The sequence below is a fragment of the Chlamydotis macqueenii genome, chromosome 14, assembly GCF_036417535.1.
Source record: "Chlamydotis macqueenii isolate bChlMac1 chromosome 14, bChlMac1.mat, whole genome shotgun sequence".
Taxonomy (NCBI): domain Eukaryota; kingdom Metazoa; phylum Chordata; class Aves; order Otidiformes; family Otididae; genus Chlamydotis; species Chlamydotis macqueenii.
In genome coordinates, this window is record NC_141569.1 from 2,735,068 (window position 1) to 2,757,057 (window position 21,990).

Consider the following 21,990-nt stretch of genomic DNA (forward strand, 5'->3'; position numbering starts at 1 on the left):
GGATGTTGTCAGGCCTGAAGTCTCTGCATTAATTTAGGGCAAGAGATGTCTCTAGTGAGCTTATCTCACTCTCTGAGTCACCACTGTCCACGAGCACCAGGGAGAGCAGCGCTCTGATCTTTCCCTACCCCTTTGTAAAGATGTTTGTTGCATGAGGCAGCCAGAGCTTTGGTCCTCATTAGGAGGGCAGTTCTACTCAGCTGTTATGTGAAGAAAAGCGTGGTTGCCCAGGGGATAACTCCTTCAGCAGCTCCTGGCTTACCCAGGTTGCTGCACTCAGGAAAGACAGACCAGGAGGGTGAGAGAAGAAAGCACCTCAAAGAAAAAAAAAAGGGAGTTGAGTTTGGACATTCCTCTGTCAGTAGGACCAAGGCAGAAACAGCTTCCCTTTGGTGCTCGTCAGGGGTTGTTCCTAAAGCTTGAGCCGTGCTTCTTCTGGGCCCTGGCAGATGTTTTCCCGGGTTTTCTCCTCTTGCTTTATGAAAACATCGAGACTGTGGTCCTGGAGCTGGGTGGGACTGTGCTAGCGTGGTGCAGGTGGGCTTCTGCTCCTGCTCTTTCGTGTAAGGATGGGAGAGGCACAGAGTCAGGGAGCTACTTGTGCTCTGCATCTCGTGGACTTCGCCCTGGTGCGGGTCCAGGCAGCTCTGTCCCACTGGTTTGGGCGCTTCTCTCACCGAACTGGCTCAAGCTGCTTCTGCAGGTGGGGAAGCTCAGGAAAACGCAGATCTGGCACAGTACGAGCAGTCTGGGGTTCTGGTAAGTGACTTTTCCTCTAGTCAGACAACTAGAGATCACATCAGCATCTTCCCCCAACAGGAAAATTGCCTTTTTCACTGCGTGATGCCCCGCACCACCTCCTGCCTCGTGCTCCTTGCAGCATCTCTGCATTTCCCCTGTCTGGTGTTGCACAAAAGATGATGAGATGGGCTAACACACAGATTTATTCTCAGAATCTTGCACTAGCGGTAAACATGAACTACAGCAGTAAAAATTCCTTTCTGAGGTGTGGGGAGGGAGAGAAAAAATAAAAATAAATGGGAGAAAAGAGCGAAAAGGGAAAGGGAAAACTCTTGCCACTAACCACCTGGGATGAGAAGCAGCAGGACTCTCCCTCAATAAGCACTTTCTCCAGGGCAGCATGCACATATTTTTCCTGCAGTGACTCTTTGGATCTTACTCCGTCTCCCCGTGCTGCTCCTCGGGCTGCCGGTGTTGACTGGAGCGGGCTTTGATGAGGTGCAGATGTTGCCGCGCTAATTGCCCATTAAGCTTAGCGCTGCCCATCACCGGGCGGTGTTTAGTGATGCTTTAATGAGCCCTGTCTCCTATTGTTGTCTGCTGTGGGTACAGGGATACAGCTCCCAGCACAAAGCCAGGGCAGGGAAAGGAAGATCTGCTCTCCCATCAGTGGTAATTAATTGTTCCTACCTAATTACTTCCCTCTGCAGCACCCAGCACAACAGGCCTGGGCTGCGGGGCTGATTTAGGGGAGATAAGGGAGACGTTTCAAAGTTCTGCAGGTTACAGCACTGTGTGGCTCAGGGCTAGTCCTAGGTCTGGTTTTGGAAGCCGCTAGGCTCTCAAGGGAAATAAAACTGGGAAGTCTCCTCTGCCTGGGCTGTCTGCTGCACAGCCTGGCTGGAGGAGGGACTTCAGTTCTGTGGTCTCCTTTTCTTCTTCATTCTGCATCCTGTTAATATTTTTTTAAGCATCCTTGTAACCAACCAGTGATAAATTTAAATTCTGTGCTTTTTTTTTTTAAAAAAAAAAAAAAGGCTACCGATGTCTTTAACTTTCTTGGACAGCAGTAATTCTCTTTGGGCTACTTAATTAGTACCAGCTTTATTACAAAAATTTCCAAATAGACTCTCTCTTCCTGTGGGGAATGGTGTTTATAATTTCACTTTAAGAGTCTAGATGAGGAAATTCTGGATTTGGTGGATTTTTAAGATCCAAGCAATATCTGTCCTTACATATGTGTTCTAGAAAATCGATGCTCCCTGTTATCATTCCCTGTGTACAAACTTTCCTAAATTCTGGTTGCTTGGCTTCACACCCCCATCTTTCTTTTTTTTTTAAAGACAGGGAAGAAAAAAAAAAAAGTTAAGAGCTCCCTATTTGTCTTCCCAAGACATCTTGAGAAGGTCTCAGTTGCCCTGTTTTTTTTTTTTAAGACACAGAACTCTGGCTTGTCCATGTAGAAATCTTGTGTTTGAAATGCAAAAGCAGCTGGTAAAACTCCGACAGAACAAGTCATTTTCTCCTGCCACGTTTAATTAAAAAAAAAAAATTAAATTTGACTGTGTGATGCCAGTAGGAAAATCCCGTTAGGAGTTTTTTTTCCCCCCCTTTCATCAGTGCAAGAAGTCTTCAAATTATCAGATCTCCAAAGCCTCCCTTAGCAGAACCATTAAGTTTTCACAGTCCAGTTCAGCCTTGCTGTGGGTTACTGGGCAGGAAGAGACCCAGGTGGGAAGGAGAAGAGCGGGACTGCAGGAGGACAAGCTCTCTGGGAGTTACAACCATGACCTCAACTGAGAGCGCTGCTGCTTTTCAGAAACAGGGGAGTGGAAAATAAATCTGATCTTCTTACTCATGCTGGAGCCTTGGTGAAGTCTGAGAAGTACAGAAAGGATGAAAACCTTGGAAATGCCTGCTCCTGTCATTTTTCACTTTTATTGATCCGAGTACTATTTTTACAGTTAAGATGCACTTGGGGCTTAGAAGGACCCTTTCTGTGAAGGATGATTCTTCCATCACTCAACCCTTGCCAGTGCTCTTTCTGGAAGCATCTCCTCCTGTGCCTAGCTGTGCATAACCTCTCCAGTGTCTGCAGCCTGAACTTAGTCTACTTCCTCCTCCTCAGCTCCTGGGTAACCCTACAAACCCATTCCTGGCCAGGGTAATGAACACTTGGTCTGAGGTCTTCTAAAGAAGGTGGAATTAGATTAGATATCAGGAAGAAATTATTTTCTCTGAGGGTGGTGTGGCACTGGGGCAGGTTGCCTGGAGAAGCTGTGGAAGCCCCATCCCTGGGAACATCCAGGGCCAGGTTGGATGGGGCTTTGAGCGACCTGGTCTTGTGAAAGGTGTCCCTGCCCAGGACAGGGAGGTTGGAACTGGATGATCTTTAATGTCCCTTCCAACCCAAACCATTCTGTGATTCTTCTTCCCAATAGCTTTCCCAAGGATGGACCTGCCTGCTCAGGGAATTGTTCTGGTTGGTGTAACGGGTTGGGAAGCAGCACAAGCAGTGAGCAGCTGGTTTTCAGTAACTACCTGTATCCAGTCACGTGCAAAGCTGAAAAGTAGAATGTCCTGCCTAGAAAACTGCTTCAGAGACCTGCCCGTGCTGCTGCAGGGCCCTGTGGCAGGGATGTGCTCAGTGACGGGCCCTCGCGACTCAGTCGGTGGGTGCTCACCTTGGGAAGCACCCCTTCATCTGTGCTTAAATGTGTCTTTCTGCGTTATCCTCCTGCTGATTCCTGTGCTTGTCGCTGGCTTGGACTCCGTCTTGGGTCAGCAAGAAACAAGTGCTTGACAGGGCTCTTGGAATCACTGTAATGCTTTCTCCATTTGATCTTGCAAGTACATGGACCAGTTGGAGAGGGTCCAGAGGAGGCCACACAGATGCTGAGAGGGCTGGAGCAGCTCTGCTGTGAGGCCAGGCTGAGAGAGCTGGGGCTGTTCAGCCTGGAGAAGAGGAGGCTCCTGGGGGGACCTTAGAGCGGCCTTCCAGTGCCTAAAGGGGGCTGCAGGAAAGATGGGGAGAGACTGTTCAGCAGGGCCTGTTGTGACAGGACAAGGGGTAATGGGTTTAAACTAGAAGGAGGTAGATTTAGGCTAGATATAAGGAAGCAATCTTTTACCCTGAGGGTGGTGGAGCACTGTCCCAGGTTGCCCAGAGAGGTGGTGGATGCCCCATCCCTGGAAACATTCCAGGCCAGGCTGGACGGGGATCTGAGCAACCTGATCTGGTTGGGGATGTCCCTGCTTCTTGCAGGGGAGTTGAACTGGGTGGGCTTTACAGGTCCCTTCCAACCCAAACCCTTCTGTGATTCCATGAAGTAGGAGCTGGCAATGGCAAAGAAAAAGATTGCTGCCTGCCAGTCCTGGTGCTTGCACACGTCCTGCACCTACTTGCTTCCCTGCTGCCTCTGGCACTAAGACTTAATTTTTTTTTATTTTTTTTTTTTCACTTGGTAGAGCGGGCCTGAGCATGATCCGGTGTGCGGACTCAGTCTCTTCAGCTAAAAGCAGGAGCTAAGGCATGGGTCTCCAAGGCGGGGGTTGCTTTGGAATAGCTTGGGGACTCTGGAGCGGGACTGTGCAGAACTGGAGAAATTGGCTGTCTTGCAAGGCGAGGACTTCTCTGTGGGGAGCTGGTTGGCACCCTCTGGTTTGATTTCCCAGCCACTTGCGTGTGGGTGGTTGGGAAATACATCCAGAGGATTTCCAGTACCTGGAGATACCTGCTGGCCAGGCTTTCAACACTTGCTGTGCAGTCCTGTTTTCCTGACTGGTTTTTCTCATGACCGGCTCCCAGACACAAAGTCCTGTGATCAGAAGTGCTCCCGGTGAAGGCGAGGCGTTTGCTGGGCCTTGGGGACAGAGCTTTGGGTCTCAGCTACTCTGAACAAAAACAGTTTTGGCTCGTTGCTGTGGCTGCAAAGCCTGAGGCTGCATACCGAAGATGCTTTATTTGTGGTGTTACAGCAGAAGCCTTCTCCCTATTAAAGCCGTGGCTGTGCTGCGCTGCGCAGGCTGGCGAAGGAAAGAAAAATCAATGAAACAAGCGGATGCGATGCCTGGAAGGAAGGCTACCTATTGTTTTGTCCGGTGATAAAAGGCTGGCGGTGCTGAGTCAGTGGCCAGGGAGGAAGGAAAGCCAGAGGCAGCCGCAGGATGCGGGCTGCAGATGTATCCGTCCCTTGAACGGGGGATGAAAGCTGAGTGCCTGACTGCCACCCCCCAGCGCTCTGCTCTGTCTTACATTGATCCGATATCGACCCTCAGCTAATAAGCTGCCTTCTGACATCCGGTAACATCTCCAGTATGGCTCTGTCCCATCCCTTATCCCAGGCTGCTGGACAGGTCGCTTCATAGAATCACAGAACGGTTTGGGTTGGAAGGGACCTTCAAAGCCCACCCAGTCCAACCCCCCTGCAAGGAGCAGGGACATCTCCAACCAGATCAGGTTGCTCAGAGCCCCGGCCAACCTGGCCTGGAATGTTTTCGGGGATGGGGCATCCACCACCTCTCTGGGCAACCTGGGCCAGTGCTCCACCACCCTCAGGGTAAAAAATTTTTTCCTTATGTCTGGTCTAAATCTGCCTCTCTCTATTTTAAAACCATAGTGTCTTTGCTCTCTTCTCTGGGGCTGTCCAGCTTTAAACAGCTCTGACAGGTCCAAAGTCACCTTTTTATCTCATTTTAGAGACTGGGGATCGTGGAAGGATGCAGACCTTCCCTGTCGTGTCCCATCTGTTGCCAAAATACTCAAAAAACCAAAGTAGAGGGGACAGCCTTGGCGCTGGCTTGGTGTAACTGGGTTTGTATTCACATCATGGAGCTCTGCCCTCTGTGAAAAGCACACCAGAGTATGGACGAGCGAGCTTCGCCCTTGGCCTGAGCGCACGCACCGTCCAGGAGCAGAAAGGACCGTATTTCCTGGGAAATCTGCTGTGGAGGGAGCATGGAGGGGTTACCTGGAGCAACTGTCAGTGCATGGGGGTGATTTTCACAGGGGTGAGCCACGCTTCTGGCAGTGAGGTTGTCAAAGGGGTTCTTGGGTTACGTCTGGAGTCCTGATGGTGGTTGCAGGGTAGAAACTGTGCTCCTGCTTAAAGCAAATATTTTAGGAATGTCCTTCTCTATTTTTATGTTGTCATCTTTTTTTTTTTTTTTTTTTTTAAGTATCTGCTGAGAGCTTGAAGAAAAGTTTCAACATGACAAAGGGACAGATTTTGAGTGTGCAATGTAATATGCAGAACTTTCCAGCCAACACAGATAAGAGTGACAAATTAATGGGGGGGAAAAAATGACAATATCCTGTTGCTTTTAGGAAGAAAAATGTTTCTAAGTGGATATGAGCTACAGCAGAAGGGATTCGTGGCTCTGGGCAAAGCTTGGAGAGGGAAAGAGCAGAAGGGTCTGGCATGCGGGAAAAGGCATTTCTGTCACGGTGTGGACCACGGAGCGTTCCTCTGCAGCTGCAGGGGCTCTTGCAGCACTGCAGGGATGCATTTTGCCCTCAGCAGCAGTCATTTTAAGCCTCCTTGACAGCTTTGGGTAAAGGGATTGCTGCTCTGTTCAGTTCTTATCTAAAAGTGAGTTACCTGACAGCGTTTCTGGAGTTTCTGGGATCCTTGGCTTCTGGGTTTCACAGTTTTAAGGATGCCAGGACACAGTACGAAATCTGGCAAATGATGTACTCAAACACAGAGGGCCTCTGTGTGGTACTGGGCCAGTTTGACCTCTAGAGAATGACAGCTGATAGCTTCTTCACAGAACTGGGTAACTTCAGAAACCTGTTTCTGGTGAGCGAGACGCCCTTTCCTCCTCTTAACCATTTCCTTCACTGCTCAGATCTGCCATGCTTCTTCCAAAGAGGGATGTTATCTGCTTTTGTGCATTCCCCCCCCTCCCTCCTCCATCCTGCTCCCCCTAAGCAGCTGCTTCTCCTGTTTTACAGCAAGCTGCCAGGGAGAATCAGAAGCAGCATGAAACAGATGATACGCTGAGCAAAGCTGGGGAAGGAGAAGACAGAGAAGGAACACCGGGAGCGACGGCAGCAGAGAGAGCAGCTGATAGGCACAAATGCAGGTATGAGGTGAAATTGGGTGTTTGGGACAGCTGAAGGTTTGGGCTGGCTGCAGAGCACTACTGGTGATGTGTGCAGGGAGAGAAATGCTGTGGAGTTGGGTTCCCAGGGACCGAGGGTAGCGTGAGTGATCTTCACTGAGAGGGTAGGTCCTGAGAGCAGCCATTTGTGGGTTTGCCTGCAGAGCTTTAACGCAGGTGTTGGACAAGTAGTGGACCTTCAGTGATGTGCAAAGGTGCAGGAAACCTTGCCAACCCTGAGGGCCTTCCTGAGAGGCTTTTTGCTGACATAAAACACAGCAATTTGTGTGGCACACCAAAAACCATTCAGCGCTGTAGTTCTGTGTTCCATCTCCTCCCTTGTTTCCTTGGGAGGCTGAGTGGGTATTCGTGTCAGAGCTCTTCTCACTGCTTCCCAAACCGTGATGCTGTGCTCTGCCAGCGCAGGAGCCTGGCATTAGGCTTCTCTCTTCCAACCAGATATGGTTCAGATTTCTGTGCAAATGTGTTTTCAAAGGGGGAAGAGAGGCCGTAAACAGTTGCATGAGCTTTCCTAGCGCTGTAGCCTGAACCTGGGAGCACCTAAACCAGGCGCAGCTCCGCGGGATAACCTTGCGGTGATCGTGCAGACTCCGGTTCCTCGTTTATCACCCTGCCTGTGCCCTTACCTCTGGGTAAGCGAGTCCTGCAATAGCAGGTACTCCTGCACCAAAGCCGCTCTGAGAGCGGAGCGGACCTGCCATCCCTCCTGGCACCACGTGATGAGTGGCAAACCATGTACTGATGTTACTGGTGTCTACTTTCCTTCCCAGCTCCCTACATGTACATCTAACCCTGTCACTTTGTAATAAAACAGCCATTTCCTTTTATCTTTTTGCAACATTAACTGTTACATTAGGACATTAATGAGTTTAAAGCTGGAAGTCCCCTGAGCTGCAGGTACCACAGGGGCAGACCTGAGAGCCCACACCAGTGACCCGTCTCAGCGGTTGTGGTTCGTTTGAATTCAGCTTTCTGCCTGGTCCGGGAGGTTAACGTGACTCTGCCAGCGCTGTGCTGTCCCCACAGCGTGGGCTTTCTCCCTCGGTCTGCTCCCTGCTACCAGATGCATTCTTTGCTTCCAACATATGGCCTCAATTACTGGCCCTCTCCCTTGATTTCCTGCCTCTCTGGGTTTCCTGAAACGCATCCCCTTCTCCTGGCAGCTTGAACTCCCACCACGAGATGCTGTGCGAGCTCTCGCATTCCTCCCCCCCGCTGCTCCGCTGCCTCTGACGCAGCGGTCCTGATCCAGAGCACGTACATAAGGCTGTGGGCCCACGCTGTCGCTGCGGCCGAGCCCAGGACCCTCGAGGGCTTGGCTTCCCCCAGCTAAACGCATGTTCGGGGACTGGCAGGGCTGTGTCTCAGCTCCTCTTGAGGGAGGTCCCCTCCCTGCCTCAGTATCGTTCCTAGGTCACTCTGCCATTTTCAGCCAACTGTTTAATTTGCAAGACTTGAGGCTTTTTTTTTTTTCTATTCCTTTCTGAGGCTGTGGGCTTTCCGAGCCTCCGTGCTTTGAAAGGAGCATCAGGCTGCCCCGGGTCTCTCCTGGGTGCTGTTTGGCTTCTTTCCTGGACATCATCTCTTGCAGAAAAGCTGTGTGCCCATGGCCTCTGTCTTGATAAGCATTTGAGGAGGAGGGGAGAGGGAGTCCTTCTTCGTTAGCGGTTCTCTCAACCCCTGCCCGCTGCTCTAAGGGAGCCCCAGGCACTGCAGCATGGGGGTGCTGGAAATCTGAAGAAGTCTGCGCTCATTTAAGGGGCAGGGGGTGATGGAAACGGTTAAATCACCCAAACGAACAAGTTAATGATTTCCATCCCCTTGCTGGCATGTTTCGGTTTTCAGAAGGGGGGTCTGGCCGGCAGCTGTGCCAGCAATTGTAGCTCAAAAAGAGTGTTTTCTTTCTGTGTCAGCTTTCATCCCTGGCCCCTTTGGATTCCCCTGACTCCTGCAGATGCCAGAGTTTCCAGGGCTCCTGCTGCTACAAATCCCTGTGACTGTTTTCCCTCCCATACCCAGCGATGGAGTTAGATGATGGGGGGCGGGGGGAGGGGGCGTGAAGAAGGCACTGTTTGCTCCCTGCCCCGTCCTTCCCCAAGCAGAGGAGAGGCTTTTTCCCAGGTTTCCAGTGACTCAGCAGCGCTTGAAATGGAAGGAAAAGCTGCAGCTTCGGCACCTCTGAACCCAGAAATGCAGGAGAACCGCTTGAGGTACAGCTCAGGGGAAGATCCCACAAGCAGCTGCAGCTCAGCAGTCCCACAGTCAGCTTCAGATGCAGGAGCCTTAGTGTATAATAAGGCTTACATATTGTTTTATATATATTTATGGCTTATATGTTATTAGATATTGTGTAATAAGCTGTATTATAATAAGCCTGCACCCTGTGTGTCCAGATTCTGGCATTTAAGGTCCCTGAGCCCCAGTAACAGTCACATGGGAATGCTTGACCCTGTGGCTGCTCTTTGGGCTTCCCCTGAGGGATGGTGCCCGTTCTCTCCTGGACCACTTCCTCTGTAAGGAGTAGTGACTCCTGAGTGTCACAGCCCTGTTTGCCCAGTACCCAGGGAGCCCTTCGTGTCATGCCAGACTGAACTTGACGCTGCTTTTCTTGCCCGCAGCAGGAACACGCTGGTTGAGCCCTGCCATCAGGAGCATCACCTTCAATGTGTCCCTGCCTTCCTCCTCACCTTCTCCTGATGCGTTGTCCTATTGCAGGCAGTGGTGGAAGCACAGAGAGGGAAAAGCCTGAACTAAAGTGGAAAGGGTGTTTAGAAGTCCTTGAGTATGCTAAAGCTGGAGGGAAGTAAATGAAGCACAGAGGTGAGGCAGGGACCCCAGCTATCAGTACCCCAGCATCCTTCCTCAGCCTTCCAGTCCTGTTGTCTGGCTTGGGCTGAGTTCGGTCTGAAGTCCCCGTTGGGCCAACACCCTGTCTTATTCTCGGAGACCCTTCGCAGCAGCCCAGACCCTCACTTGGGCTTGGCACAACCAGAAAGCCCTAAAGGATACCGGTGACTTGCTGCTGTCACTCAAAACTTCTGAGAGCCCCCATGGGTGAATTTGGACTGGTTTGCTTTGAAAAGAGCATCTCTGCCAGCCAAAATCACAGTGATGGGTGTTGTGTCCCTCCTAGCAGCCCCCACAAGGCTCTGGTGACTCATTGGGTGTATATTCACACCCTCAATTCTCACAGGCTCCCTTCTCTAGCCCAAAAGCCAGGTCTGGTAGCCAAGCTTCGTGCCCTAGGCTTCTTCCCCAGCAGGCTAGTGCAGTCCCTGCTCCCCTTAGCCGTGTTTTTGGGGTGCCGGACACCCCCGGCGTGGGCGATGTGGCGAGTGGGGGGTTGCCGGCAGGTGGCAGCACGGGCAGGGTCTCGCAGATGTTTAATGGGATTTTCCAGCTCTGGGTTTCATCCGGAGCTGTTGTCACGGAAACGGAGATCCGCAGAGAGCCCCTCCGCTCGGCGTTAACCGCCTCGGTGCCGCGCCGATGGCCGAGGGAGGATGCGCAGGGGCCGAGCAGCCCCTAGCCACCTCCGCCCGGCTTGGCAGGGGCAGCAGGAATGCAGTTTTATTTATGATTGGGACTTTCATGGCCTTTTAAAACCTGCTCCTGTGCTGTTGGAGCACAAGAGGGGGTGCCAGGGTGTCCCAGCCCTCTCGTTTCCAAGCGTGGGAGATTCCCACACAAAGAAGAGGGAACACGAGGTGAGGACAGGTGCAGTTCTCCTAGGTTCCAAGTTTGGTGGGGAGGGGGACAGAACTGTCTTACCAATGCCTGGTCCCAGCACATCTCATTCTACGCTGCGGCTCGGGCAGCTCCTCCGGGTCTGTGGCTGGACAGGAGAGGGCACCGGAGCTGCGCTGCCACTGGGGTGGTGGCACCGCATGTGTCACGCCTGCACATGGCTGTGACATCCCTGTTGCTAGGGAGGGCGAGCAGCTGAGGCCAGGCTAATCTCCTTAGCAGCCTGAGCACCATCACGAGAGTGAAAGGGAGATTAGAGGGCAGGGTGGCATTAGCAACCCGGGATGCTCATTGGAGAAGAGCAAGGAGACAACCCAGCCAAACAGAGAGGGAGAAGACCCCGCGGGAGATCAACGGAGGAGCCAGAGAGGCAAATAACCCAACAGCTGGGGTCTCTGAGGAAGTGAAAGGGTTTTAGACAACACGCTCCAAAATCCTGGCGGAGCCATCCTTGCTCCCTCCTCTCCAGGGGGAAGGTGTTGCCAGGCAGGCTGAGTCCTAATCCATTCACTTCCATCCAGACAGGGGGAGGTGGATGCCTTCCCCACCCCCTATCGTACCCACAGGGCATGAAAACGTTCCCTTGGAGCATATACAGAGGGAAGAGAAAACCACCAGATTTTACCCCATACCTAAGAGGCATGGAGGAACAGGACGTGGACTATTTATCGTCCTTTTCCATGATACAAGAGGCAAAAGATGCTGTTTTCTGTGGCAGAGTGTGAGGCTGTTACTCACAAAGCCTCCGTGAAGAGTCCAGGTGCTGGGCTTTGTTCTGGGTGTCACAGGGTCCTGTGTTTTCTTGGCAGGCAGCTAACGGAGCCAGAGTGATGGATGTTTTGCAGAAAGGTTTGCAGGCCTGTCCTGCCAGACCAGGGGAGCGTGACAGTGTAGGTGCTGCTCGCCGGGCTGTGCCACCTCTGTGCTCCATCTGGCAGGGAGCTCCAGGGCTGGGAAGGGAAGGAAAAATTGATGCCTACTGTTACTGCTTGGTGTTTGTTCCTTCCTCTCAGCTATCCAGGAAACCATGGCATGGTTCACGTACCCACAAACCAGCTGGTATTGCTGCAGTTGCTGACGTGTTACGTCCTTTTATTCCGTAACCAAAACAGCTTCTCCACCCCTCCATTAGTCCTGGCTTCCACAGCACCCAGTGATGTGGACTGGAATGCCAGACATTTTCTTAGAATCGCAGAGTGGTTTGGGTGCGAAGGGACCTTTAAAGGCCATCCAGTCCAACCCCCCTGCAAGGAGCAGGGACATCTCCAACCAGATCAGGTTGCTCACAGCCCCGGCCAACCTGGCCTGGAATGTTTCCAGGGATGGGGCATCCACCACCTCTCTGGGCAACCTGGGCCCGTGTTCTACCACCCTCAGCGTGAAAGATTTTTGTTATGTCCAGGCTGAATCTGCCTCCTTCTATTTTAAAACCATTACCCCTCATCCTAACACAACAAGCCCTTCTGAAAAGTCTTCTTCCAGGTTGAGGAAGCAGAATCACACCTTTAATGTGTGTGAGTGTGGTCAAGACAGGACAGTTACACCTCTGCCAGAAAGACTTGCAAAGAGATGGAAAGAGTCAAAGTGGTAGTGGGATGCATGGCGATACCCCCACGTGCCAGCAGCTACATGAAAAGATAGAGAGACGGGGCTTGTGCCATGTTAGGGGCAGAAGGAAGAGAGATCAAGAGGGTTTAGAAAAGGAGACAGCTTGGAAGCAGGTTCAGAAACGACAGGTTTTGAGGGGAACAGTGTGAAGAGATGTTAGAGCAGCTTATGTGCTGCTGAAAGTGGTCGCTGTAGGGAGATTCTGGGTAGAGGGGGTGTGATACACTCAGGGTGGAAAAGAAAGCAGAGAAAAACAGGACCCAAAGTGAGAGTGAGGACACGTGGTGTTAGATCTGTGCCACGGAAGTGGCCGCAAGCTGGTAACCAGGCCAGAAGAGTCGGGGAGGAAGATCTCTTGGCCAAGCATTTGGAAAAAGAAAATCAGAGTAGAGATGTACAAGAGATGAAGCTACAACTTTTCTGTCTCAAATATAGGAGGAGGAGCTGGTATGTATGCCCACAGCACCACGTGTGCTTCTGAAAAGAGGAAAAAAAAAAAAAAAAAGGGGAACACCACCTCAGCTGTTGGTGACAGTGTGCCCTGTGTCCTATTGACATCTCCCCAGCTTGGTTTCACCCCTTTGGCCCTTTCCCAGAGGAGCACCGTGTGCCCTGGTCGCAGGAAGCTCTTCTGCTGTAATCGAAACCCTGAGGGGATGCTTCCTGCCTTCGCAGCCGTTTCAGCCCCAGCTTCCCTCGGAGGGGGAGGATTTCCCTTTCCACACCTGCAAAACAAGGGGCCCTGACTCACTGCCTGAGGGTGCACGCGCCAAGAGGGCTCCCCTTGTGCCACGCTCACGGGGAGGACACCAGGCACAGGAGCCTGAACTCTGCCTGTCACCCTGGGATGTCCTTTCCCTGCTCTCTGGGTTTTCCCCCTTTTTTTTTTTCTTTTTCTCATTTCAGAAGGTGATCTCAGTACAGTGCAGTATCTGTGTGGTCCTGTCATGGTGTTGCCTCGGTGGGCAGCCTCACACCGCCCGCCGCTGAATGGCTGAACACCTGCCTGCCGATGGGAAGCGGTGAATGAGTTCCTTATTTTGCTTTACCTGTTCAACCAGCTTCTCCTCAGCCCTTACCGTTCCGGTTCTGCCCCCCATCCCGCTGGGGGTGAGTGAGTGAGCGGCTGTGTGGTGCTGAGCTGCCCACCAGTGTTAACCCACACCAGGTCACAAGCCATATGGTGCTCCAAGAGCCCATGTTTGCAGCACATCCTGCCAGAGCTGGTGCTTCTCCAAGTCCTCCTCCTGCCTGATGCTTTGCAGTTCCCCAGCAGCTCTCCTAAGCTTCTCCATCCCCCCACCAGCAGTTGTCAGGACATTTCTCCATCCCCTGTCACAGCTGCCGAGGAAAGACGGGAGCTCAGCATGTGAGCCATGTCAGCTCTGATCTTCGACTCCCGTCCTGCCCAGGCAGCTGTGTCTATTCAGACACGAGCAGCTCCATCCCTAGACTGTAAAGGAATGGGAAAAGCCACTGGGCTTCTGCTTGACAGCTTAAAGCACCCATTGTGAGGGAGCGAGGTCAGCGAAAGGGGGGTGCTGCAGCCAGCTCAGAGACACAATAGCTCCGTGTCCTCCTCCAGCCTGGCTCGGTGCTTGTCCTACCCTCAGAGCTTCAGCCAGATGATTCAGAATTGGTTTGTGGTTGAAGTGACTCAATCGGTGTCCTTTTCAGTCGCCTCAACATCACCCGTGTGCCAGCTGCTCCCCCCCACGCAGCAAAGCGAAGGCAGAAAATCCATTGTGAACCCATCCCTCTCGCCCTGAGTTCGCTGCTTGCCTGGGTGCCCGAAGGAAAGAGAGCAAGGGCTGAGCTGGGCTGGCTGCACAGGGATTCTTCTTCCTCACACAGGATGAAGCTGTCATGTACAGAGCCAGACGCGTTACCCCTTGGCCCACTGCTCGGTTTGCGGGAGGGAGGAATGTGCTTTAACCCAGTTAAACCATTTATAACCCAGTCTTTAACCCAGGTGATGCTGACCACAAACTGAGCCAGGGGAGCAGGGCAGGTTGCAACCTTGCCACGGCAAAAATCAGGGTCTGCTGTGGGAGGAGGAAGTGATTTCTGAGCCTTTCTGAAATGTTTTGCCAGCCCCCCGTAGAGCCACTGCAATCTCAAATCGGGTCTGCTGGGGAAGACCAAAACCGGCGTCTCTGGGCGTGGGTTTCCAGCCCAGAGATCCCTTGGCCAAGCCATAATTACTCATTGCCCAAAATTCTATTAATGTTCCATAGCTCCAGTGTTTTCCTGTTGTCCTGCTGATGGTGATGATGGCAAGAGAAGCCAGCTGATAAAGCCCACCTAGATTTCCAAAGAGGTCTCTTGCAGTCTCCTAAAGCTATGCTCCCGTGGGATGAGACTGCTAACCCTTTATTTAACAGGCTAAAGAACAGGAAAGAAAATCCATCAGGAACACTGGGAATAGTAGGAATATTTCTGACAATATTTCAGTAGGAAAAAAAAAAGAAAAAAAGACTGTGAAGGATGACCTCACTTAGATGCTTGGTGGGATCTCAAAGGGGTTGTCTTGCCCTGTGTGCCTCACCCTTTTTGTGAGTAGGGGGCCCCTCCAAGCTGACCGTTGCCCCTTGAAGCGAAGCACGGGGTTTATGGGGTGTCCATGGCAATGTCAGCCCAGTGCTCTGCCACAGCTAAAACCCCAAATCCCCAAATCTAGAAATCCCTGGGAAAGGAAGGAGAGGAAGGAAAAGCAACCACAGCAGTGGCTTTTTTTTTTTTTATTTTGTTTTAAATGTGCCTGCAGTTCAGGTTCCTCTGCCTGAGGAGGGACATTGTAAGCTAAATAATGTATGGAGGGAGGCAACAAGGATGCCTGGGGCTGCTTCATCCAGAAAAGGGGGCATGAAGGTGGTGTATGGAATTATAAATGAGATGTCTCTTCCACAAGAGCTTGAATGAAGCTCGGAGGGACAGGCTTAAATGCCAGGTTGTCATTTCACAGCCCTCCTCTTCACAGGATGTTGCGGATGCTTATGGCTTACACGGGTTAAAAAAAGCAACGAGATACATTTACGGAAGAAAAAGGTGGGCGGATGTGAGCAAATTCACCGGCTGGGAAAGAGAAGAGAGCGGCAGTGGGGGCGTGAGGGCTTATTCAGGAGCTGTAAGGAGCAGAGGTGGAGAGGAGGGAGGGAGCGGTCAGCTGGGGTTGTGCTGTGTGTTGGGAAGGAAGTTGGGTTGGGGGGAGCTGGGCAGTGGGGGGAGGACAACTCTGGCCGAAGGAGCGAGAAGCTTCTGTGCGTTGGGGCTTGGGAGAGGGGTTGGGGGACGTGGAGAGGCTTTGCTGAGGGATGAAGAAGACAAGAAGTGCATTGAGTACAGGCTCCTGCTTGTTTTCAGCTCTCTCTAGCTATGCTACGGTCCAACTGGCAGCTGGGGGGACATCTCTCACCCCCCCTGCTCCTTTCTGCTGTAGCCCTGAGGGGATCTGTGCACAAAGCCTGGCAGCTCTGAATGCTCCCTGTGTTGTCTGCGCAAACTGAATGCTTCATCCTCGCTCGCTGACGGACCGAGATGGGCGAGCAGATCTCACACAACCCGGCAGCAGGAACCCGAGACCACCCGAAGGGCCTGACCCAGCCAGGGTCCACACACCAGGGTCCAGCACCAAAATGCCCAGCCAGCACCAGCAGAGCTGGAAGGGGATGGGAGACGGTTGATGTCTGGGTTTGGAGGCTGTTGGTCCTGTCCCAGACAGACTCTGCACTCTGTTGTGCACGGGGCAGAAGTGCTGTCCTAGCCATCTCTGGTGCTCAGCCCATGCTTCTCTTGCTTTTCTGGTTTGGGGGTGAGGGACAGACCCATAAGTGGTGTCTCCTGCCCGCTGTGCCACTGGGGAAACGGACACTGTTTGGGGCTGTGGATGGGGAGCAGGGCAGGGAGAGGCAGACACGGCAAGAAGAAGTGAGGGATGGTTTCAGGGGTGCTCCAGGGTGCGGAGAGAGTGTGAGAGGGGTGCTGAGTTCATGATAGCTATTTAGCAGAGTCTTCAAAAAGCTTTTAAATCCCACACAGGAGCCTAGAGTTTGTCTTCTCTGTGTGGTTTCGTGTGCCTGCCCTTGGTATTTCAGAAGCTAGGGTGAGCGCATGAAGGATTTTCGGTCCTGAAAGAGTTAATTTCTCATGCCTGCAGCGTCTGGGCAGTAATTCAGCTGCTGCTTTGTATTCCTGAACCTGTCTCCTCCCTTCTACCATCCCCTCCCAATCGTAAAAAAAAAAAAAAAAACCACAACATATTTTGAGATACTGAAGGCAGAAGGTTGTGCAGGCAGTGCTGCGTGGCTGTGCCGGTGCCCATCCCAGCGTGCCAGACCTGCGGCGATGCCAGTAACGGTGCTCAGCAGTGGCTCTAATTCAGGGCTGCTGGCTTGAGCGCAGCGTCACGATCTGGATGAGCTCAGGCTTTAGGCTATAACGGCTTCTCGAGGGTAGGTGCCATCTGGGCCTTGCTGTTGGGATCCAGGGATCCAGATGGATAAGGCCAAAGTGTGGAGTGTTGGGGGATTCGGGGAGCCGTAATGCTCTGCCAACACAAACCCCTAAAAGCCTGGCAGGCAGTACCCTCAGTGCTGCTGTCCTGCCCCTGGAGTGCATGGAGGCCTCTGAAGGAGGTTGTGCTCTGAGGCGTGGAATCCTGTTTGGGTCATGGTGGTGCCCATAGAGGAGCTATGCTGGTGGTCTGGAGTTGGGGTGAAGACGGGCAGAGGCCTGAACCCTTAACGTGGTGCATTCTGCAGCCCTGGACCCCATGGTGGGAACCTCTCCGTTCCCCAATGTCCTGAGGTTGGGTAGCTCCTCCAGCCCAGCCAACCACTGCCCCTGAGGAAGGGGGTCTGTACTAGAGCTGCCCTGGAGGTGCTCCTGCCCCCGGTTTTTTTTTTAACACCTTGTTTTCAGAACCAACCAAGACCAGCAAAGCCAGCAAGATGACAACAGATGGAGGCATCCTTGAGGAAACCGTGGAGATCATCAGCTGCTTGAGCTAGATGTTGCTCATGGACAAAGGCAGAAAACTGCTGGACCTGCGAGAGCTTCCAGTAAGTAAAATAAGGCTTCACTCTGGGATCTGTGCATGGCTATGAAGGGTAATTTATTTTTCTTCTTACTCTTTGTGCCAGTTTTTGTGTCATTTTTAGCTCTCCTGTCCAATCTTTGGTCTGCCCCTGTAGACAACTGAAGGGTCAAAGGCTTCAGGCGAGGCGAGGAACATCGTCTGCAGTTCTTGTGCTGGGGCAGGCTGAGTGGAAAGGCAGGGACGGTGCTGGCTCTTGGTGCAGTTGTTTATGGTGGGAATGGCCCTGCCTCAGCTTGCAGTTTCTAGGAATTGAGTTGTTTTCTTGTTCTAATTTAACTTATTTGTAACGTTAAAGTAATGGAGTGATCCATACCAGCATCGTCTGGGATTGGACAGCTTGGCTGCCATTGCATCCCTGCGGGAGGAGGCAGGCTGATCCCAGCCCAGGCAGGAGCTGGGGTGCCAGGAGGGTGGAGAAGGGAATAGGGTGGCTGGGAATGCTCACAGAGAGAAGGCAGCTTGGCCCACTCCGATCTGGGCGAGCCACACAGGCAGGCTCTGGCGGCCTTTCAGCACGACCGGGGCCATCCAGCACAGGGCAGACTCTTTCCTGCAGTGCCTGTGCCTGCCTGAGCGCTACTGGGAGCACTGGTCTCTCCTGCCCCTGAAAATAGGTCACACTGAGACCTTACAGCTTGTGGTTTAAATGCACTTTTATGTTCAATAATAACACAAGCCCATTTTTTAAAAAAATTTTGGATGTTTCTGGGGCTTGTTATCCCATCCCGGCTTGGAAGCGCTGATAAAAACCCGGGAGCGCTGAGGAGAGCGCGCGCCCCTGTGCCAGGTCAGCCCGGTGCCACACGTGGCACGGCCGCCAGTCCCCTCACAGCGGTGGCTGTGCTCGGCAGGGGTCTTTGTGCCGGGCACGATGCCTGCTCCCTCCTTCAATAGACTCCGTGTCTGTTATCTCGCTCTCCTTCCAGGTGCTTGGCTCAGCACACAAACCCAGCGGTGCATGAACCGGAGAGAAGAACAGCGAGCGGCTGCCGAGGGGCCCTTGGGAAGAGGTAGAGACGTGCCTGTGTGCGAGAGGTTTGTGCTTGAGAGAGAAAAAAACGCTGATTGTAGGACGAGAGAGGAGATGCTGCAGTTCAGCCTCAAGCAGCTGGTCAGGCAGGATGGTACTGACCGCAGTCATCCGTGCTCAAATCTGGGTGAACCAGGACCCCCACAGAAGCCAGGCTTGACCCCTTCCCCTGGCATCCACCAGCTCCTCGTCCACAGGAAGGGATGAGGGAATCAAGAAGGGCAGGTAGGACAATTAAGGTCCTTCTGCCTTCTCAATGCCTGGAGCATCAGAGGGCTCCTTGAGGGGCCAAAACCTGCCACCCTCACATCAGGGTGGTTGTGGGCTGGTGACTGCAGGGAGGAGTTGCCTTTGCACGGCCAAATGCCCGTGGTTGCATTTAGCAACCTCAGAAAGCTGCAAAATGAAAGAGAAATCAGGATAGGTGAGCTGTACCCGTGCCAGCCTGGAGCTGTGCATGAGAGCTTTTATTTTCTTGTGATGACTCCCTTAATACAAAGCCTTTTCTCATGGCTTTGCAGCTTTGGCAAATGACGCTTTGGTAGGACCTTGTATGTACGAAAGAGGGAGAAATAAACATTTTTTGTACAAAAAATGTGATCTTGACTTTCTTTGCCCCCACATCGTAACTTTGGTGGTGTGGAGATCAAACTGGAGGTTTGTGACACTGAGCTGCGGGGACATTGTCAAGGCTGCGGTGGGCTGCTGGGGGGCTGGAGCAGCATCGCAGTTGCCTGTGGTGGGCTGGGTGCCACCACCACATCCCGCGAGGAGGATGAGAGTCCTGTTCCCTGCACGGAAAATCCACCTCGGCAACCCTGCTCTGGTGCCTGAGAGCCCAGACATGGAGTGGGCTGTGGGGGATTGAGGCGTCCCCCCTGCCCAAATGTCACCTGGGCTGAAAGCCAGGTGGGTGGGAAGATGGCAAAGATGAAAGCCACCCCTACTAGCCAAATACTTGCCATGACGGATATTCACTAGGCATAAAACACTAAGCAGAGCCCTGGTCAAACTGCTCGAGCCATCCTTGTCCCCAAAGGTGTACGTACCCATGTGACAGCAGTGTCCCTCCTGGTGACCCCGCAGAGGAGTCCTCCTGCCCTTGTTCTTGTGTGAGCAGCAGCAGCCTGGCCGCCGGCTGAGTTTAGAGGTCGACCCAGCCAGAAATGGGTCAGGCTGCAGCTCCCTGCTGCTCTGCTGGGATGAAGGACGCTTTCTCCCAGATGGCCACTTCAGAGGGACAAATGCTTTGCCACGTGCTGGTGGCCCTGGCTTGGTCCAGGAAGAGTTTGTCCTTGCGACTGGTTCTGTGCATGGGGCTGGAGCTGAGGGTGAAAGGCTGCGTCCTTCGCACATGGACAACCCAGCCTGGGTTGTTGCTCATCCCGGGGCCAAGCACACATCACAGCAGCAGTTTGGCTGCTGGAGCCCTGCTGGCATCCCATGGTAGGTACCCCATGGGCTGCCCAAATTCCTGCTGTGGGCAATCCCATCCCGTCCTGCCTAGGGCGGTGGGGAGCAGCCCCTACTCCCTCTCTGCCACTGTGGGTTTAGAAAGGGGATGGTGGGATGTCATAGCTCAGCAGTCTCTCTCTCACTCCCCCCACCCTCCCAGGGAACAGGGAGAGATAATGTAAGAAAAAGGCTCGAGGTCTGAGTTCAGCACAGGGAGAAATCCTTAAAGTTACCTTTACGGGCAAAACAGACTTGACTTGGGGAAAACTATTCATTTATTAATCAAAGCAGGAGAATGAGACAGGGAACAAGATAACCTCCCCCCACCCCTCCCTCTTCCCAAGCTTAACATTATCTCTACCACCTTCCCCTCCCGAGCGGCACAGGGGGGAAGAGGGAAAGGGGATTACGGTCAGTTCATCACGCGTTGTTTCACGCCGCTGCTTCATGGTCGGGGGAAGAACTCCTCACATTCCTCCCCTGCTCCAGCGTGGGGTCCCTCCCACAGGCCACAGTCCTTCGTGAAACTGCTCCAGCATGGGTCATCTCTTCCACAGGGTGCAGTCCCTCCAGAACAGCTGCCCCAAAATGTCCTTGCCTCTTCCCCAGCCCCCTCTCTGCTTCAAGGCATCCTCATTGCCGCAGCACGTGCGGGATGGGGCCGGCCAGCCAGTGCTTGCTCCATGGGGCTTTTGGGAGCTGGTCCCTGTTGGCAGGGATGCTGGGGACTGCAGGGGTAATTTATAAACGAGGACAGAGACCTGATTATTGCTCTAGTTTGTGTCAGATCTCCTTAGGTCTTTTTTTTCTTTTATTTTTTTTTTAGCAGCCTTTTGATAAACTCATCAATGACAAGTCATTAATTGGGGAGCAGGAGGCCCTGAATTGGGGTGGTGGGGTGGTGAGCGGGGTTTCCCAGGGCGCCTTATGGCTCAATTCGGGAGCATTGCCCCGTGAAAAGCGGGGGGAAAAAAAGAGCCACAATAAAATGATCTTCTAAATCTGGCGCTGGGCCTGACCAGAGGGAGCAGGGGGATGGAGCAAAGCCAGGCTGGGGTGGCCTCAGAGGGGCATGGGACCGATGTTTAATTAGCACTGTTTGTTAAAGTATTTAGTCATTTATTGACAGTACAAGAAATATTTTATTCCCGCACCCCCATGGACTATCTCGTGCACCCCACTTTGGGGCCACAGGGTTGGAAAAGCACACCCCCCACATCTGGCACTCACAGGCCTTCTCCATGGCCCCCCTCTACCCCGATGCTGCCCTACACAAAGCAGCTTTGTCTGCCTCTTCCTCTTCCTCTCCTCCTGTCTGGCTGCTCTCCCTCCCTGGCGCCCATCCAGTCTCCCTCTGTCGAGCCAGGACCCTCCCTCTCTTAATTATCCCTGGCAGGGGGTCCAAACATCCCTGTTGCCCTATCTCAGCCCTTGGGGTCCCCCTAGGCAGTGCCCCAGTCCAGAGGTGACAGGGATGATGGCAGGGTCCCCATCCCACCGGCCCTGGCACCCATCCACCTCCTGGGAACCAGCCATGCAGCTGCCACTGGGGCAAGCGGTGGGTGCTGCTCTCCAGAGCTGGGGCGGCAGGGGGAGGGGGGACCATTTTGTTCCAGTACAGCATGGCTTCACCAGCTGCTTTCCCTTCGCCATGCCAGTGGAGCTGTATCACCTGAGGTCCCCCGAGGAGGGCTCCCCCCGAATCCCATGGGCCCTGTGGGAGGGGAGATGCCCAGGAAGTGTCTCTGCTCCCCAGCTGAGAATTGGCAGCATCTTCCAAACCTTGTCCAGCGGGATGGGCCCGCTACCATGCCATCCGTGTCCCTGCCCCCTGAAAGGGGGACGTGCCCCAATACAGCCATGTCCAGTCCATTCCTGCTCCCAGTGAAGCCCTGGGTAGTTCAGCTGAGCATCGCTGCTCATTCGCGTGGAGAGGGTGCCACAAACCCCCTCCTTATGACAGGCACAGCCACTTTTGGTGTGTGCTGAAGGGAGAAGGGCTGGGTGGGCAGCGCTGGGGACGGGCAGCCCCTGTCCATTGCTGGGCACGCTGCTGGAGGGACATTTTGGCCATGAGTGTCTTTTCTTGACTTTTTTTTTTTTTTTGGCTGGGGGTTTCCCAAAGTGCTGCCTCTGCCCAAACTCCCTGAGGACCGATGCAGGGCTGGGGGCATCCACGAGGGAA

At 53.2% G+C, this 21,990-nt stretch overlaps 1 long non-coding RNA gene across 2 annotated transcripts; it reads left to right on the forward strand.

Moving 5' to 3' along the window:
• Positions 1 to 5,360: 5,360 nt before the first annotated feature.
• Positions 5,361 to 18,945, forward strand: LOC147598934 (uncharacterized). 2 transcript variants are annotated; one of them, XR_015260159.1, is made up of 4 exons: positions 5,361 to 5,751; positions 6,698 to 6,828; positions 17,143 to 17,330; positions 18,247 to 18,945. It is a non-coding gene; the product is annotated as an uncharacterized LOC147598934 (long non-coding RNA). The 2 variants fall into 2 exon arrangements; XR_015260158.1 differs by lacking the exon at positions 5,361 to 5,751 and having other exon boundaries at positions 5,764 to 6,828.
• The last annotated feature ends 3,045 nt before the right edge of the window (positions 18,946 to 21,990 follow it).